Below are 16,968 nucleotides of genomic sequence, written 5' to 3'. Positions count from 1 at the left end.
CTTTAAACACTAACCCAGATCGGTTTATTTCGAGGTGTTAAAAGCGAATAAATGTACCACATTATGCCTTCAATTTTTAAAATAAAACAGAAAAGCAAAACTCACTATCTAGTGCACTACGTAGTGCACCTTGTGTGATTTTAAACGAAGCCGTTTCATATGTCTTCTTCACGCTGTTGCTTGTAGTGCTTGTCCAGTATTTGCTCCGTGTTCTGCCGCCTGTGGTGTAAAATTAGTTCAACTGTTTGCACAATCTTGTTTAACTGGTAAGATTTGCACCCATGTACACGACGTAGGCAAAAGTACACTATATTGCCAAAAGTATTCGCTCGTCTGCCTTCACACACATATGAACTTGAGTGACTCCCATTCTTAATCCATAGGGTTTAATATGATGTCGGCCCACCCTTTGCAGCTATAACAGCTTCAATTCTTCTGGGAAGGCTTTCCACAAGGTTTAGGAGTGTGTTTATGGGGATTTTTGACCATTCTTTCAGAAACGCATTTGTGAGGTCAGACACTGATGTTGGAAGAGAAGGCCTGGCTCACAGTCTCCGCTCTAATTCATCCCAAAGGTGTTTTATCGGGTTGAGGTCAGGACTCTGTGCAGGCCAGTCAAGTTCTTCCACACCAAACTCACTCATCCACGTCTTCATGGAGCTTGCTTTGTGCACTGGTGCGCATTTATGTTGGAACAGGAAGGGGCCATCCCCAAACTGTTCCCACAAAGTTGGGAGCATGAAATTGTCCAAAATCTCTTGGTGTGCTGAAGCATTAAGAGTTCCTTTCAGTGGAACTAAGGGGCCGAGCCCAACTCCTGGAAAACAACCCCACACCATAATCCCCCCTCCACCACACTTTACACCCAGCACAATACAGTCAGACAGGTACCGTTCTCCTGACCCATTCTTTCACTAATGTGTGTAGAAGCAGTCTGCATGCCGAGGTGCTTGGTTTTATACACCTGTGGCCATGGAAGTGACTGGAACACCTGAATTCAATGATTTGGACAAGTGAGTGAATACTTTTGGCAATATAGTGTATGTGGACACATGTTACATTTTACATTTACAGCATTTAGCAAACGCTTTTAAGCTCTTAAGCAAGCTTTACAGCCCCATGGGCCTAAAGGATGGTGCACAAAATAGATAGCCTTTCACCTTTTTTTTTGGTCAACGTGATAAGCAACAGCCGTCTTTCAGCTGGTTTTAATTAATGTAAGACCATCTAGATAAATTTTCTCTTGTGAATTTCAAGAAAGTTTCTTTTGGACAAAAGAAGTGTGTGTTCCAATCATTCAGTCTTGAAAAGACAACAGTTTTTGACTGAATATATATTAAAATACATGCACCTTAAGGGTATTTGTAAACCTAACCTTCTGTTCCTATTATTGTGTGTATTTTGGTTATTATTTTTTATCATTATCAAAACTGAGCATCATATATAGAACCAATGTGTGCATTCATTGTTTCAATTGGTTGTTGTAACAATGAGTAAAAATAATCAAGGTCAGAGTGCCACACACACACACACCCCCAAGCTAGGACTGCAAACGAGATCCAGACTACCTGCAAAAACATCTGTTGTGCAGCTCATGTGAGATCAAGCTTTTATAGTAGACAAAGTTTGAACAAGCCAATGTTTTATCTCTGTACCCAGGACCCTGATGCTTTGCACCACCTTTATAACAGTGCATTTAAATCAACCACCAGGTGTCACACTTGCATTCAGAGATTTGCAGTGTACCTCAAATCATACCACTCTACTTTCATCACCTAATCCAGTTCGGTTTGGTTTCTCTGATGTAGCTGGTAAAGAGTAAAAATTTTCCACAGATTTAATGCCTTTAAAATAGTCACGACAACATTTTAATAGCTTTACTTTTCACCACACCAAATAATGATCTGGGGACTGTGTGGAACTGTACTGGGCTTCATCCTCATATCTTGTTTTTAAAGAAACAAAAGTGTGGAATGCAGACAGGCCAGTCTAGCGCCCACTCTCTAAATATGCAGCCATGCTGATGTGCGGTGGGTCTGTGGGTAGCACTGTTGCCTCACAACAAGAAGGTCTCGGGTTTGATTCCCAGGTGGAGCGATCTGGGTCCTTTCTGTGTGAAGTCTGTTTGTGAAGTTCAAAGGTAAATTGCAGATATGAAATTGCCCTAGCTGTGTGTGTGTGTGTGTGTGTGTGTGTGTGTGTGTGTGTGTGTGTGTGTGTGTGTGTGTGTGTGTGTGTGTGTGTGTGTGTGTGTGTGTGTGTGTGTGTGTGTGTGTGTGTGTGTGTGTGTGTGAGTGTGGGGGTGGGGGTGGGGGTGTGGGTGGGTGGTTGCCCTGTGATAGAGTGGGGACCTGTCCTGTGTGTTCCCTGCCTTTCGCTTAATGAATTGCACCCACCAGAATAAAGCGGTGGTAAAACAGACAATGAATAAATGAATAATTGAATCTATCAGCATTAACGGTGTCCTCACACATGTGCAAGTTACCATGCCATTGGCACTAATACAGCCCCATACCATGACAGACCCTGGCATTTAAACTATATGCCGGTAACCTTATGTCCATTGTTTTCATTTGAAAGGTCGACTTGTCAGACCACAACATTTACTTTTACATTTACAGCAAAAGCTCCTATCCAAAACAATTTAAAGATACATTATTAAGTGCAGGTTTAGTTCCTATTTAAGTAGTTTATACATGAACAATACACAGTTCTTCTGTGCATAAGGCCATTTTAGATATACTCAAGCACAGAGCATGGAGTGGCGTTTCTGGATGTTGTTGACATTGACCTATGCAAATAATTCTGTATTGCTAAATGAATGGTGTTTAACAGAACATTTTAAGGGAGTTTTTCCTTGCCACTGTCGCCCTCGACTTGCTCAACAGGGGTTTTTGGTCTGTTGGTCCTGGATTCTGTAAAGTGGCTTTGAGACAATGTCTATTGTAAAAAGCGCTATATGAATAAAGTTGACTTGACTTAACATAAAAAGTGTGAATATTATTAGTTCAGATATAGTTTTGTTGATTGTTATTGTTATGGACAAAGGTTAGATTATATTTCTTTATTTTTAAGGATGTTAATGCAGACAGTGACACAGTGGCACTGCATGCTTGTGTCTGCTTTGTTTTTTTTTTGAGGACTCCAGTGAATGAACTGGAACATTAACTGAGGCTGCCTAAACCAAAATCACTGCCCAGACATACAAATAGTGTCATCTTTTGACCGAATAGACACAAATTCCCTCAGACATACTTCAAAGTCTTGTGGGAAGACTTCTTAGAACAGTTCTAGCTGAAAAGATCACATAGTGGGGCATCCAACAAACCTATGGGCAGGTGTCCAAATACTTTTGGCTGTATATAGCAAAGTATCCAGCATAATATTCAAATTTTACTGTGAAAATGTTTAAAAAATCTGATTATTATAAATATGAATTATTTATAATTACTCGTAGCCCACGGCCAAGTACACAACTTCTAATTAGTTGCTTAAACTCACACTTATTGCTAAAAGCTCCAGAAACTCAACACACAAAAACATGCAGTATAAACGGGGCTTAGTAAAGAGATTCTGGGTATTTTTTTTTAAACAGAACTGCTATTGGTGCCATTTCTCGACAAGTCAGCTTATTACATTCCTGCCTGCTGAAGCGGCCTCGTCATTAAAAGCTTCTGGATTTGTGTTTTCACAGCTGACTGCTTCCTGTGAACAGCACTTTATTATCCAGCAGTTTAAAACATGAATCCGGGCTTAAAAAATGGAGAGATAATGCAGCCTGTCCGAATATGTCGTGTTAACTGTGTGTTTTGGTAAATTACTTCAAACGATGCGGGGTTGTGTTTAATAGTTTAATAGTTTGGGCTCTTACAACATTCAGTCACATTCTAGAGATTTAAGTGCTTACAAGTTTATAATAACAGATGAGAGAATTTCTCTTTTATTTATGTTTGGCACCATCATGCTACTATAAGCTTACTGAAAAATACACTGATCAGCCATAACATTAAAACCACCTCCTTGTTTCTACACACACTGTCCATTTTTAACCTGCTTTCACCCTGTTCTTTAATGGTCAGGACCCCCACAGGACCACCACAGAGCAGGTATTATTTAGGTGGTGGATGATTCTCAGCACTGCAGTGACACTGACATGGTGGTGGTGTGTTAGTGTGTGTTGTGCTGGTATGAGTGGATCAGACACAGCAGTGCTGCTGGAGTTTTTAAACACTGTGTCCACTCACTGTCCACTCTGTTAGACACTCCTACCTGGTTGGTCCACCTTGTAGATGTAAAGTCAGAGACGATCGCTCATCTATTGCTGCTGTTTGAGTCGGCCATCTTGTAGACCTTCATCAGTGGTCACAGGACGCTGTCCACGGTGCGCTGTTGGCTGGATATTTTTGGTTGGTGGACTATTCTCAGTCCAGCAGTGACAGTGAGGTGTTTCAAAACTCCAGCAGCGCTGCTGTGTCTGATCCACTCATACCAGCACAACACACACTAACACACCACCACCATGTCAGTGTCACTGCAGTGCTGAGAATGATCCACCACCCAAAAAATACCAGCTCTGTGGGGGTCCTGACCATTGAAGAACAGGGTGAAAGGGAGCTAACAAAGCATGCAGAGAAGTAGATGGACTACAGTCAGTAATTGTAGAACTACAAAGTGCTTCTATATGGTAAGTGGAGCTGATAAAATAGACAGTGAGTGTAGAAACTACAGGGTAAGGGAACACCCCAACAGACCCCAAAAACAAGTAATGAATGAGACGTTGACCGAGTGTATCTGATTACTAAGGTGTCCACATACTTTTGACTGTGTTGTGTCTCACATCAGGTAGAGTCTGTCTTCACGTTTACTTTTGAAACCCCGACTGTGATGCACACATCCAGTCTTGAACAAATGGAGATGTCATATGTTGTGTAGGATCCGAACCACCCACATTTTGATCAGTTCTCTATTTTTACGACGCGCAAACAAGGCGGTAACATATGGTGGTGCTGAGACGATGCATGTAACCATCAAAATGCCACCAATTAATTAATGTACCCTGCAATGTGTGATTATAAACCATTAAAACAAGCAGATAATAATGCTGAAGCAACACTGAATAAAGATTATAATATTCACATATAAAACACCACATTACAAAAACAGCCTCCTGCAGCATCTATTCTACATCTAACTGTTTAACCTAAATGTGAAACGACCATCAGCCGGTAAGAATGTGTCTACTTTCTGCCACTGACGTTTTTTCCTCTTAGCAGACCACTTTCATGACATCAAGCTTGTTTTCAGAACCTAATCGATTAGGATGCAGCCCATGAAGTGAGTAAGTGTAAACCAAGATGGAGAGCAGCGTGTAGTCGGAGTGTTTTTAGTAATTATAAGTAACTTGGTACTGAAGAATCAAAGATATTTTGAAAAAGCATCATGGATGGATGGATGGACGGACGGACAGACAGACAGATAGACTGTGATGGATGGATGGATGGATGGATAGATAGATAGAAATATGGATGGATGGATGGATGGATGGATGGATGGATGGATGGATGGATAGATAGATAGATGGATAGAAATATGGATGGATGGATGGATGGATGGATGGATGGATGGATAGATAGATGGATAGAAATATGGATGGATGGATGGATGGATGGATAGATGGATAGATAGAAATATGGATGGATGGATGGATGGATGGATGGATGGATAGATAGAAATATGGATGGATGGAAATATGAATGGATGGATGGCATTTGGATGGAGGGGTGGTTGAAAGGATGGATGGATGGATGGATGGATGGATGGATAAATGGATGGGCAGGTGGGTGGATGGATGGATGGATGAATACATAGATGTTATAGTGCAGAAATGTTATAGTTAATATAGTTAATGTTATAGTGCATTAATCATCTGTTATTATGTTTTTTTTTACCATATTAGCCCCAAAAACTGGTCATGTTACACAGTACACAGTACACAAATGTGGTCAATGGATGTCTTAAAAACACTGAAACATCCAAATATCACCTGTCGATGCCCCTCAACCCCTGAAAGTCCCTTCCCAAACACTTTACATACTATCTGCAACCCCTTTTCCCCATTACAGATCCCCGCCAATAAGGAATACATTATTTTCTGGCACATTGTGTACGTTGTGTTCTCACAATGAAACTGAAAAAAAGTCCTGTGGGAAGAGACTGGAATCAAAGAAGCTTGGTTTTTTTTAATAATCCTTATATAAGTGTCCAAGCACCTACCAATGGTAAAAAATTAAAATGAAAAAACAAGACTTTGTACTGGCACTAAAATTCCTTATGCTCAGTACAGGGGTGTTCAAAGGTACCTGTCATAAAATAACACGAAAAATCACTTTGCATAGTGCAGCCTTATCAAACTAACATTATTTTTATATAATTTAACAAATCACAGCCTCCATAAAAAGATCTGCATTAAAGATTCACAAGTATTTCTGTCACACCCTCCACCACATAGTTAGAGTTAAAAGATAAAGAAATAAAATCTATCCAAAGAAATAAAAATTAAACGTATTGTTTGTTTGCTTCTCTGGTTTTGACCTATTAAATTGCTGATCTTTGTAATGACAGCTTAATAACGAACTAGCGCATCCGATTGCCCGATTGCGTCACGCTTCCTCTCCACCTTTGCCGATCCCCGCTCTGATTGAGGAGAACGAAGCTAACCCACGCCCCCTTCGACACGTGGGCAGCAGCCGTATACATTTATGCATTATCCCAGCTTTTCAATGGGTGCAAGGCACACAGTAACACCCTGGATGGGGCGCCAGTCCATCGCAGGGCAGTCACGTACATACACACACCCACACCCATTCACCTATAGGGCAATTCAGCGTTTCCAATGAACCTGACTGCATGTTTTTGGACTGTGGGAGGAAACCGGAGCTCCCGGAGGAAACCCACGCAGACACGGGGAGAACATGCCAATTCCGCACAGAAAGGACCTGGACCGCCCCGCCTGGGGATCGAACCCAGGACCTTCTTGCTGTGAGGTGACAGTGTTACCCACAATGAGCCCAATACTTCAATGTTTATATGGGCCCAATGTAGACTAAACTATAAATGCTGTAAGTGGATTTCCCAAGGCCCAATGTCCCCCTGTGGGGACATAATTGTTGAGATGGGTCTCTTGTAAATAAATAATTAAGGAACCTGGGCTTGCAGTAGTTAAAATAAGTGTCAAGGGAAGCATTCTGAAGTTGGCGTCAAAACGAGCCTTCTATTCCGCGTAAGGTTTCCACTAAAATCCCAGATATACTCTGATAATACTTACATTTCTCAGCCTCCCTTCATGTAAAAATAATGCAGAACTAAAATTGAATCAATTCAGAATAAATTCAAATCATAGAACCAAGTCTCAACATAAATCAGCTCTGGAACAGTATAACCAGCAGTGTGTAACCTTTCTATCTCACTTCCTGCCAAGCCTTCCCCAAATTAACTATCGATCTGCAAGAGCTAAAGCGTTCGTGCCGTTTGCGCAGAGGAGACGCTTAGCAGCACCTTGTAAGTCCACTCACCTGATCGACTGCATTGCTCTGAACTTATTCCATCGACTTTCCCGTCTTCAGCGATCCCATGTGCAGACGGCATAATGTCAGTAACTTCTGACCGTTCTTAAATGGACCGATGTGAACGGGAGCTATAAAACGTCTGCAGATTTTTATTTGGTTAATAGACTCTGAGTCTGCTTCATGCATACCGTGGTCAGGACTAACACAAGGGTTAGCAGTACCAGAGGTCCATGGATCAATACTTTTGGTCTTAGTATTAAAAACTAGGGATAACACAGAGAAACACTGTTGCTCTACCTGAAAAAAACATCTGCTCACAGTCAAGCAAGATTTCAATCAATGCAAGGCAATGCAAAGCCTCCATGACTGTGGACAGTATATTGTGGTCTTTGGATCACATCTGACCATCCAGACCATTTTTCTCAACATAAAGTCACAGCTTGTGCTTTTTCTCTAGTCAAACCAGCAGAGACCAAAGTCTGAGACCACTAGACCACCACTCATTCTTGAATTTAATACAAAGTCAATACAAATTATATAATCAGCATAAAACTTTAAGTGAAAAGAACATAAAAAGGTCAGGCAATGATGTTCTGTATTAATACCTGGCTTGCAGTGAGCATTCCAATTCATCCCAACATAAAACATCACGACACGAACATCCATTTGTGTGAAATAATCATTAAATACATGTTTAGCCATATTAACTTCATGTTTTGTAGCTCGGGGTTCTCGGGAAAGTCGAAAAAGCTTCACCTGTAAGCGCTCTGTACTGCCCAAATTCATCGCTCATTGTTTTAGTACAACAAGCCACGTTATGCTTTATTTTTCACGTTAAGCATTTTTCATACTGTCTGGGTACAAAAAATCTGATTTCCTCGAACCTTGTTCTTTCCGTTGAAACACTAGACACAAGATTTCCAGCAGGTGGATTTGATCGGCTCATCAGAAGCTCAATTAAGTTTAAGGTCAATGTCAAATTTTGTATCTCCAGTTCACCTCACATACACATCTGTGTGCTGTGGGAGAAAATCCCCGCAGACATAAGGAGAACATGCAAACTCCACACTGAAAGGTCCCAGATCACTCCGTCTGGGAATCGAACCCAGGACCTTCTTGCTGTGAGGTGATGGTGCTACCCACGAGCCACATGCCATGTATATTTATTAAATTCAACTTTTTAACTAAATTATGCTGATTAAATGTTTTGTGATGTAATAAATAAATAAATGAATTCAAAACTATAACAAATGGAAGCATTTTGACTAGTGGCCCCCACAGTATACTGGAATATAGATATACTGTAGATATATAGATATATAGTCACCAGTCTCAGGATCGTACGCACCACTGCCCATTCTACTAAATTACATATTAAGAAGAGACCCATCCCAACATTAACGTCCCCACAGACCCACTGTGGGCTAATTGTGGTAGGCGTGGGTTTGGGAAAGCCACTTACAGCCCTCACAAGATAGTCCACATTGGGCCCACACAGACATTAAAGATGTGGCCTTATTGTGGACTGGAAACACATCTTGAAAAGCCCACATTGGCACGGAGAGGGCAGCCCAGATAATGTTTAAGTGCAATGCTTAAACATTTATTTTCCCACAGTTCAAAACCCCCTAAATGCTTTATCTAGTGAGTGTGGTAAAAAATGTGACTTGCAACACCACAAGCAGCTTCAGGTCTAATTTAACATGCACTCCTGTTCATACAGACGCTAAAGTTTGTTTCTATGACGTGAATTTAAGAGCGGATGAAACCCGAAATGTCAGAGTAATTAGACCGGCCCTGTGTAGGTGTGTGATTGACAGAAACGGCACTGAAGATGAAACCAGTGAAATGTCAGGCATCAAACGTCTCGCAGGAACGTCATGAGCTCGTCTGTGAGGGAGGCGTGACTCAGATATCTTCATCTCTGCTTCATCATTTACTCTCCATCTAATGATGGACGGACGGATGGACGGAAAAAATAAAGAAAGTGAGAAAGACAGACAGACAGACAGACAGACAGACAGACAGACAGACAGACAGACAGACAGACAGACAGACAGACAGATAGATAGATAGATAGATAGATAGATACATTGATCGATAGATAGATATACAGACAGACATACAGACATACAGATAGATAGATAGATAGATAGATAGATAGATAGATAGATAGATAGATAGATAGATAGATAGATAGATAGATAGTTGTGAGCAGGATTGACAACATTACAAAGTGGTAAATGCTTTACCGTCCCAACTTTTTTGAAATGTGTTGCAGACCTGAAATGTAGGAATGGATGTTCATTAACAGTCATATGAAGTTGACCAGACAGACCACACTGTCCCAACTTTTTCTGTATATATAAGCAGAGTGGCTGTATCTTTAAACATTCACTTTAAGGGGGAATTGATAGTTGCCCACTTTGATCTCTCTATATAAGGTCGTGGTTTTATTAGCCATGTGAAACCTCCACGCCTTCATCCACTGAGATTAACTGGCAGACTAATTCCCCGACCAACGCTGCTACTTTGAAGTCTCCTGCCAGAAAGTCGAAAGCTTTTCTGCCTCATTTACATAATCTAGCTGCTGTATTCCATCACACAGATGTCTATTAACGGGAAATGTAAGATACTCTCATTTCCTAGCAAGATAGCATCATCATCGCCCCTGATAGCGGTTCTGCTTCACTCGTTCATATTCTCTTCATACGCCCGCCGAGATGAAGAGTCATTACAGGGGTCCTAATCTACACACGACTGACGAATTAAAGGTAAAGCCGACGTAAAGTGTCTGTAATTGTACAGGAAGAGTGGAACACGGTTCTTTTAAAATATCTTTATTTTATTTAAATGCACTTAACATTTAGCCATAACATTAAAACCACCTCCTTGTTTCTACACTCACTGTCCATTTTATCAGCTCCACTTATCATATAGAAGCCCTTTGTAGTTCTACAATTACTGACTGTAGTCCATCTGTTTCTCTACATACTTTGTTAGCCCCCTTTCATGCTGTTCTTCAATGGTCAGGACCCCCACAGGACCACCACAGAGCAGGTATTATTTAGGTGGTGGATCATTCTCAGCACTGCAGTGACACTGACATGGTGGTGGTGTGTTAGTGTGTGTTGTGCTGGTATGAGTGGATCAGACACAGCTGCACAGCTGGAGTTTTTAAACATCTCACTGTCACTGCTGGACTGAGAGTCATCCACCAACCAAAAATATCCAGCCAACAGCGCCCCGTGGGCAGCGTCCTGTGACCACTGATGAAGGTCTAGAAGATGACCGACTCAAACAGCAGCAATAGATGAGTGATCGTCTCTGACTTCACATCTACAAGGTGAAACCGACTAGGTAGGAGTGTCTAATAGAGTGGACAGTGAGACTGAATACATTTATGATTTGCTGTTTATTCATTCAGGGCGGCACGGTGGCTCGGTGGGTAGCACTGTTGCCTCACAGCAAGAAGGTCCTGGGTTCGATCCCCAGGTGGGGCAGTCTGGGTCCTTTCTGTGCAAAGTTTGCATGTTCTCCCTGTGTCTGCGTGGGTTTCCTCCGGGAGCTCCGGTTTCCTCCCACAGTCCAGAAACATGCAGTCAGGTTAATTGGAGACACTGAATTGCCCTATAGATGAATGTGTGTGTGTGTGTGTGTCTGCCCTGCGATGGACTGGCGTCCCGACCAGGGTGTTACCGTGTGCCTTGTGCCCATTGAAAAGCTGAGGGCTCCAACCCATAACACTTAGGACAGGTCGCCAGTCAATCGCAGGGCAAACACACACACACACATTTTACACACTCACGATTTAGTTGCTCCACTTGACCTGACTGCACGTTTTTGCACTTGTGTAAAGAAACCGGAGCACCCGGTGGAAACCCATTCACGTTTTTCCTAATTTATTCACAGGTTCAACACTGGATTAATAATCTGCAGGGTTTCAGAAAGGCGTGTCGCTGTTCTGGTGAGTCTGAAAACAAACTTTACTTTGTGGTTCCTTTTACAGGAGCGTTTATCCCATTTAAGTCTTTAATTGGGTTCATTTGAAAGTAAATTCGCTGCTGAATCTCGAGGGGTGGGGGGGGGGGGGTGTAGAGTGCTTTGATGTCTTATAGCTGAGCTGTCTTTATTCACTTGCTTATAAATTGAGGAGGGAATTTACTCACTACAGCGTGTACAATACCAGCTCAGGGTGTCGAGTCCAGGATGCACAGAGAGACAACGGCAATTAAAGCGCCGTCTCCAGCCGAGTGGACGAACGCTTCGATGACCTTGTGGGAAACGGTCACTGGGGTTTCGGATTAGAAATCAGACAGCTGGAGCTGATTCTGAAAAAATCAATCTATTATGCAATTATGGTGAAATCAGGCATTTAGTTGAGGAAAATTAGGTATAAAATGATTGACATTACACGTGTGATTGAATTCCTACACGGTCTAGACTTAATGATAGTGTTCATGCTTCAGATGCTTCAGTTCTGGTGCTACAGGACCCCATAGGAAACCTCATAATGTAATAATAATTATAAGAGTCTTTTTCTTGCTGGGTAAGCAGTAATGTAATAAAACTATACATTAAAATCCTATTTAACACCCAGACGTCTCTGTAGAGCAGCATAATGCAATATTATATCAGACAAGTACAATATTTATACTCATGCTCTTCCTTTAGACCATCTGTCTTGGTTGATAACCCCAGGGGGTGACACGCTGGCTCTGTGGGTAGCACTCTCGCCTCACAGCAAGAAGGTCCTGGGTTCGATTCCCAGGCGGAGCGGTCCGGGTCCTTTCTGTGTGGAGTTTGCATGTTCTCCCCGTGTCTGTGTGGGTTTCCTCCAACTGTCCAAATTTTGTCCTTTCACAAAAATACAACAAATAAGAACAACTGTGGCTCTACAAATTGATTGGTCAGGATTTTAGTAAAGTTTTGAGCCAAAACCAATCATTTAAATCTGAAAAAATCCTGTGCTACGTTGTACTGGGACATTAACAGCAGGTCCTTCAACATTTATACATTGCGAGGTGGATCATCCTACATTGCCATCCTCCTGGTGCCATCTCTACCACAGGTAAACATGCCCATGACCTTCTTCCATTGCTCCGATGTCCAGTCCTAATCCCTGTGTACTGGTGGAAAAACCCTTAATAAAATATCTCACAGACTGGGTTATGAGTAGAAAAGAGTTTTAATCTTGTCTGTAGAGAAGGATCGGACTGACAGAGTCTCACATGGAGACTCTTTGAATGTGATAAGACAGAAAGAAAATAAGCATCCTTTATACTCCCATCGGACTGTAGAAGATTCCACCGTAACAGAGATTTCTTAGAGAGAGAACAGGAGCTAGCAACTAGGTAGGAGTGTCTAATAGAGTGGACAGTGAGTGGACACGGTTTGATGCACCGTGTGTTGTGACTTGTTCACCTCATAACCAGTTTTGAAATAGCAATTTGAGCCACAGTGACTCTTCTGGCGCCTCTGTCAAAGAGTCTTAGCCTTCCTGTCTGTGATTCATGCCCTGTTTGTTGGTAATCAACCCAGTCGTCTGGCTTTAACTATTTGACCAGTCATTCAGGTCTTTATGACTACCCATATTTGCCGCATTTAACTTGTGTACTACAAGTAAGCGCCATCAGTCCACAATGTAATGCATTCCTCACTGTATCGTGCACAATGTTTACGAAATAAGCATCGTCATGCATGTTTCTGAGGGTGGTCCTAATGTTTTGGTTCATCTGTGTATTGGTGCTTGTAGGTCTCGTTTAGGTGGTATCCAGCCTATCAGTTCTTCTCAATGCACCTTCGTTATTGAATAGTTCATGTTAACGTGTACAAAATTCCATTTAATCCACTTTGAACCCACCCTTTAATCTATTTAATATTAGCTCATTTAACCAACGAGTCCACACTCAGCTCCCGAATGTGCGTCTCATAAAGCAGCAAGAGCAAGAATAGGAATAAAAGATTAAAAAGATAAACCACCTCGTCTATACAGCAGGGCTCTTGGCAGCTACTCTGCAATATAATAAGCAGACAGGCTTTGTTAAGACTGTTTTGTTCTTTTGTGCTCGTTTGGCAACAAATAACAAGCAAATGAAAGTCTTCCATCAAGAGCACAGTTTGTAAATTGTTGTGTGGTTTGTAGAAGATCCAGTGCGGAGGGTTCAGCTCCTCCAGTGGTGTTTGATAAACTCTGTGTTTGTACAGTGACGTGGTTTGCATCTGTAATCAGGACTCCAGCTCTCTGTCCTGATTGCTAATTGTATCCTTCGGGCCCTGCATGGCTGCTGCCTGGTTATTACCATGTTCACTCCATCGTCCTCTCTCGCTCTCTCTCTCTCTCTCTCTCTCTCTCTCTCTCTCTCTCTCTCTCTCTCTCTCTCTCTCTCTCCCGCTCTGTCTCGGTACGCTTTTATATCCGTAATTCGGCTCTATTTATTGAACCACCACATGAGCTGCCGATCACACTGGGCATCCTGCTTTCACAGATCCGAGTCGGTTCAGCTGCTCTCCGTGTTCTTCGCCGTTACAACGTGGCACACAGAGGGATCGGATTGGGGTGTCTGTGTTTTTCGATCATTTTCTTAAAAAGCAAGACCATTGCTTAAATGTCATGCTGAGAGCTGGGACATGAGTGTTGTAGTGCAGAAATGTAGCTAGGGCGTGCACCAATATTGCTTTATTCTGTTCTTCTGTTCTCAAGAGCAGCATGGTCTTACTGAATAACTTTGGTCTTTTCTCAGTCTCAACTGGTATCAGAATTGTCTTGGTCCTTTCAACTGCTTTCAACTGCTATTCAAAACAAATCCCACGATTTTAACTCAACTTGGTCGACACTCATCAATTTCATACAACAGTAAATCTTAAAATACGTTAATACAATTTATTTTGAGAAAGCAACAATAACTCTCATTAGATATATACAAACCATTCAGTCCACTCAAATACACCTTCCACCCTTATCTCCTCACACACACACACACACACACACACACACCTAAACAAATAACGGTGTTGCGATCAGGTCTTATACCAATAATCAATAATTTCTCTTCTCCTGTCTCCCTCACCTCTCTCTCTTAAACTACTATCATCATGTATTTTCTCCTGTGTTTTTTTTGTTACCCTGGGAGGGCCTAATATATGCAAGGCAAGTTTCTCTTAATAATACAGTACCAAAAGTCCCCCAAAGGGGGGGGGATTATATATATTATATAAAATGAACAGCAATTGCATAAACTAAAGCCATAAAACTGAGACCCTTCTAACTTCTTTGGAAAATTTAAAATCCCTTAATATTCTTTAAAATAAGTTTAAACTGACAGAACTGTTTTGTATACATTATTCTTTATTTTACTTTGAACAGAACGAAAATACTTACTTTATTTAATTTCATTTTTTAACACTGTCCGTTCACCTGGAATCACTGGGTGCAAAGCAATTATACACCCTGGACTGGACTGGAATTAAAGAAAAAAAAATTGTCTTGGTCCTGACCATAGGTTTTAAACCTAAAAATCTATCATTTTAATCATACCTCAAATCTACAAATCAGCTAATATTTTCTTAGGAAACTGTTTAATGAACAGTTTTTTCAAGAAACATTTTGGTCAATTGCACAAACATTTGTTTTTGGGTTTTATAAATGTTCCACCTTTTGAGTGATTGAGTGAATGATTGATTGATTGATATTTTTATTGACCCCCAAAGGGAAATTGCAGTGCTACAGCAGCAAGGAGGTGCAGCGAATGTTAGTGAAGCAAAGCGGGCGAAGACTTTGATGTTACCAATAGGAACTGAGCACCGAGCAAAGCAGTAGTGCATTTCAACACCGTGAAATGTTACACTCCGAATTTCTTTTGCTAGAGATAGATGAGAAACAAATACACATAGCACTGAATGCAAAGAACAAATGCAGTTTGGACCACACAGGGATGAAATTTATAAACAAGCGCTTTTCCTTCAAGATTCATAATTTGTGATCAGTTTGCTTTTTTCTTTATGTTCTGTAAATACTAGCCAGTTAATTACGCTGTACTGCCATGGCTTTTTGTTTTCTACTTGGCGTCTGTTAAACTCACAGACGATAATTACGCATTTTGGTGTGAACACGTGCGACAAGCAATGAGTGATTCGGGTGTCAAGAGCTACACTAAAAAAATAACATAGACCTTATTTAACCTTACACAAACTAAACTTGTGACTATTAATAACTCAACTTATTCATTATAAAACTCATAACTCAAAACTAATATCTCAAAACAGGGTGATATGGGTGTTGGAAAACTGTGTCCCTTAGATTAATTCACTCACCTTCTTAACCGCTTATCCAGTCAGGGTCGAGGAGGGGTGCTGGAGCCTATCCCAGCTTTTCAAAGGGAGCAAGCCACACAGTAACACCCTGGACGGAGTGCCAGTCCATCGCAGGGCAGACACACTTACACACACACACACACATTCACCTATAGGGCAATTCAGTGTCTCCAATTAACCTGACTGCATGTTTTTGGACTGTGGGAGGAAACCCACGCAGACACGGGGAGAACATGCAAACTCCCTATATACCCCTATACTAACTATATGTTTCACCCCTATACCCCTATACTAACTATATGTTGCACCCATATACCCCTGTACTAACTATATGTTGCACCCCTATACCCCTATACTAAGTGTATGTTGCACCCCTATACCCCTATACTAATTATATGTTGCACCCCTATACCCCTATACTAACTATATGTTGAACCCATATACCCCTATACTAACTATATGTTGAACCCATATACCCCTATACTAACTATATGTTGCACCCCTATACCCCTGTACTAACTATATGTTGAACCCATATACCCCTATACTAACTATATGTTGAACCCATATACCCCTATACTAACTATATGTTGAACCCATATACCCCTATACTAACTATATGTTGCACCCCTATACCCCTGTACTAACTATATGTTGAACCCATATACCCCTATACTAACTATATGTTGAACCCATATACCCCTATACTAACTATATGTTGAACCCATATACCCCTATACTAACTATATGTTGAACCCATATACCCCTATACTAACTATATGTTGCACCCCTATACTAACTATATGTTGAACCCATATACCCCTATACTAACTATATGTTGCACCCCTATACCCCTATACTAACTATATGTTGCACCCCTATACCCCTATACTAACTATATGTTGCACCCCTATACCCCTATACTAACTATATGTTGCACCCATATACATGCAAACTCCGCACAGAGAGGACCCGGACCACCCTCCTGGGGATCGAACCCAGGACCTTCTTGCTGTGAGGCGACAGTGCTACCCACCGAGCCACTATGCCGCCCTTAGATTAATTCAACTAGGTTTAATGTTTTGTGTTT

The sequence above is a fragment of the Trichomycterus rosablanca genome, chromosome 16, assembly GCF_030014385.1.
Source record: "Trichomycterus rosablanca isolate fTriRos1 chromosome 16, fTriRos1.hap1, whole genome shotgun sequence".
In the NCBI taxonomy this organism is placed as follows: Eukaryota; Metazoa; Chordata; class Actinopteri; order Siluriformes; family Trichomycteridae; genus Trichomycterus; species Trichomycterus rosablanca.
The sequence above is the reverse complement of the archived record's forward strand: the minus strand, read 5'-3'. Positions refer to the sequence as shown.